Genomic DNA, 3,562 nt, shown 5'->3' with positions numbered 1-3,562 from the left:
CATGAACCATCTCTTTGTTCAATTGGATCATAGATTCTGAATACTGGAAGAATGTTTTCTCAGTTTTGGGATGCACTTCATAGTGTAACAGCCACAGATGTGACACACTCGGGTGTACAATCTCTATTATTAACATTCTCTTCATTACTTTTTTCTGAGTCTAGATACCACAAAAACAAGAAATCAAAGCTTCCATTTTCTCCACGGATCCAAGCTTCCCCTCTCCGCCATGTCCCATGGGCCTGTGCCCGAGAAATGTGAGAGAAGTACTACCTCTTTACTGTGGCGAGTCTTCTCAGCATTTACTGTGCATATTTTGTTGTGTTAAGAGTTATGCTCCTTCATGAAGCTACTGTGGGAACAGATCTCATCTGGCTGTGTTCAGCCCACTGCCAGGTAGTTTGAGGAGATCTGCTAATTCATCATAAAAGCAACTACACATAACATTTGTGATAAAAAGCTAGAAACACATTTTTATTTCTCTTCTGAGAGAACACAAACTGCTTGCCTAAACTAGTTATCAAAGTAAAAATCTAGCATAATTTTTGCTGAGTAATCTTACTATTTTCCAGCTTCTGCAGCTTTGCTCATACAGGCTCCGCCACCCACAATGCCCACCATCTCCACTTTCCCCTGTGGGGATGACGGAAGCCCTGGCTCTGACCCATGAAAGGGACTTGGAGTAATGTCTGATATAGGAATCGTTTTTGGTGCAATTGATGAGCAAATGCAAACCACTGTCCCAACAGCAATTCAAGCAATTTCTGAGAAGTAGGATAGTGAGCAAGTGAATGAAGGGGAAGGTCAAGGGCCCGTAAACTAAGTACTGCCCCTGAGGACTGGGAGGGACCCCATTCTCCAGACATCAGTGCTTGAGACAAAAGAACCTTTGGGTGAAGTATGTGTCCTGTGGGGTTGAGAAGGTGGTTGTGTGGGCTGGGTAGACCGAGACTGGGTCTTGCACCAGAACAAACTATTAGATTAGAAGAGAAAACCTGTAAGGTCCAGGAGGAGGTCAAAATCACATTAGCTGAAGCATAGCTGAAGCAATGCTCCAACATTATTTTTCTGTCAATCAATTACCTCTGTGCCAAATCCAGACCCTCCAAGGGTACACACCACCCCTCTTAATCGAACACATTCTCTTGTTAATCATGCAGAAACCATTTATGCTGTAATTGTGAAATTGTATTTGACATTGTGGCCCTAGTGGTGTTTTCGCATTGATGTTTCAATTTAAAAATTCAAATGGATGTTTATATGTGATTTTTCTGTCTTCGAGAGTCAAGGATGCAGACAGGATAGATGGTCTGGCTGTTATGAGCACAGGTCTAGGGATCAACTGCTCTGCTCTGATTTCTCCAAACATGAACTCAGACAAGTTAAGTCTTGAAGTTTCAACTTTGGCTGCTATTCTATAGGGCTGTTGGGCAGATTAAATGAATTGATTTTCCCATGCATGTATTTTAATACAGTTCTAGGCTCCATATAGTCTAGACTCATTATTATCCACCTAGGACTCAAGGCTAGGTCTTTGAAAATGTAGAATGTGAAACTGCAGAGTTAATATTTTCCTCACCCCTGTTTAAGTCTTCTCTTAAGAGGACATTTCTCCAGGTCTCCTTTAAAGAGGAAGTATATGATCATCAGGGCCATGAGCGTAGACTGTCTCTGGATAAGATTTCCTTCGTTCTTATTAGGCAATTAGATTTTGTCTTCGACAATCCACATAACCGAGTCCCATAAATGATTTAATTTAGGTTGTACAATTTGCTTCTATTAGTTGCTACTCTATTTGAAAGCCATGGACGGGCTATCAGCAGGTGTGCTGTGTGAGAGCTGTGCACACTTTCTTTTTACAGATGCGACGCCCTCTCCTGCTGGGATTTCACTCCTGTGTCAGCACAAAGCTCACCAGATCCACCTTCATTCATTCAGTAAATACTTGCTGAGTGCTAACTGTACATCGGCTCTGGGTCAGGTGCTGAAGAAAATTTGGAATGGTGTCCAGACTTAGCATATAAAAATAGTGTAAGAATATAATTTTATTTTTAAAGAATTCTTATTTATTTGAAATCCAAATCTACTTAGGCATCTGGTTTTTAGTTGTCAAGCCTAAGTTAAGGTCTTTCTTTTCAAATAGTTCTCCTGAGCGAGAGATGTAGTCAAGAATCCTCAGGTGACCTTATTTCTTTTCTGGCTGGAACCATGGAGGGTGCAGAAGAGAAGAAGAAGGCTCCTGCTGTACCAGGAACCCCTAAGAAAAAGTGAAGGAATTTCGCAGAGCTGAAAATCAAGCACCCGAGAAAGAAGTGTGCCCAAAAGATGCTTTCAAAGGCAAGGAGGCAGCTTATCTATGAAAAAGCTAAGCACTATCACAAGGAATATAGGCAGATGTACAGAACTGAGACTCAAATGGCTAGAATGGCAAGGAAAGCCGAATTGGCATTTGTCATCAGGATCAGGGGTATCTATGGGGGGAGCCCAAAGGTCTGAAAGGTGCTGCAGCTTCTCTGCCTCCGCCAGATCTTAAATGGTACCTTTGTTAAGGTCAACAAGGCTTCAATTAATATGCTGAGGATTGTGGAACCATATATCGCCTTGGGGTACCCTAACCTGAAGTCAGTAAGTGAATCAATCTACAAGTGTGGGTATGGGAAAATCAACAAAGAACAAATTGCCCTGACAGATAAAGCATTGCTCAGTCTCTTGGTAAATATGGCATAATCTGCATGAAGGATCTGATTCATGAGATGTATACTGTTGGAAAATGCTTCAAAGAAGCAAACAACTTCCTGTGGCCTTTCAAATTATCTTCTCCATGAGGTGGAATGAAGAAAAGGATGGCCCATTTTGTAGAAGGTGGAGATGCTGGTAATAGGGAGGACTAGATCAACAGGCTTCCTAGAAGGATGAACTAAAGTATCTATTTTGGCCATTTTTGTAATCTGGTCAGTTAACGAACAGGAACTGCTTTAAAACTGGGGGGAAAAACAATCCACGGGTGACCATCACACCGTGTGGTGAGAGCTCTGAGAAATTCTAAGGGCATCCCAGAGAAAGAGGCATCGAAGCTGAGATCTGAGGGATGAATGGGGGTTCACCCAGCAAGTGTTCTGCCTGGGAAGGTGCTGCAGGCAGAGGGACCAGTCAGCCTGTTGGAAAGGTCTGAGGCAGAAAGCATCTTGAGGAGTTTGTTGGAATGCTGCCTAATTTAATAATTCAGAGACACAGAGAGAAGGGCAGTAGGTGAGGTTTCAGGTGAGCCCCCTGCACCTTCTGATTCCTGAGTTATCACCCTGTTCTCCCAGCCATCTTCTGCTTTGACTTAAGCTATCCTGAGTACATTTCAGTTCTTTACGAGTACAAACTGCCTAACTAGAAAAGTAAATACTTAGTAAATCCTGAGGGAGTGACTGTAAGTGGAAGCTCTAATCTTTTCAAGGGGAGGGAAATGGAGTTAGATTACAGAGTTGACTTAGCCTGAGAAAAATCTCATGCTGCCAAAGTTTCCCTTGAGAAAAAATCTTTTAGATCACCCACCAAGGCTTACACTGAAAAG

General features: G+C 42.4%; 1 pseudogene; it reads left to right on the top strand.

Moving 5' to 3' along the window:
- Nucleotides 1–2,208: 2,208 nt before the first annotated feature.
- On the top strand, nt 2,209–2,921 carry LOC119051846 (60S ribosomal protein L7-like; annotated as a pseudogene).
- The last annotated feature ends 641 nt before the right edge of the window (nt 2,922–3,562 follow it).

This window comes from Artibeus jamaicensis, unplaced genomic scaffold, assembly GCF_021234435.1.
Source record: "Artibeus jamaicensis isolate MK-2021 breed Jamaican fruit bat unplaced genomic scaffold, CSHL_Jam_final contig_387, whole genome shotgun sequence".
Lineage (NCBI taxonomy): Eukaryota > Metazoa > Chordata > Mammalia > Chiroptera > Phyllostomidae > Artibeus > Artibeus jamaicensis.
This window is presented reverse-complemented; position numbering and strand designations above follow the sequence as displayed.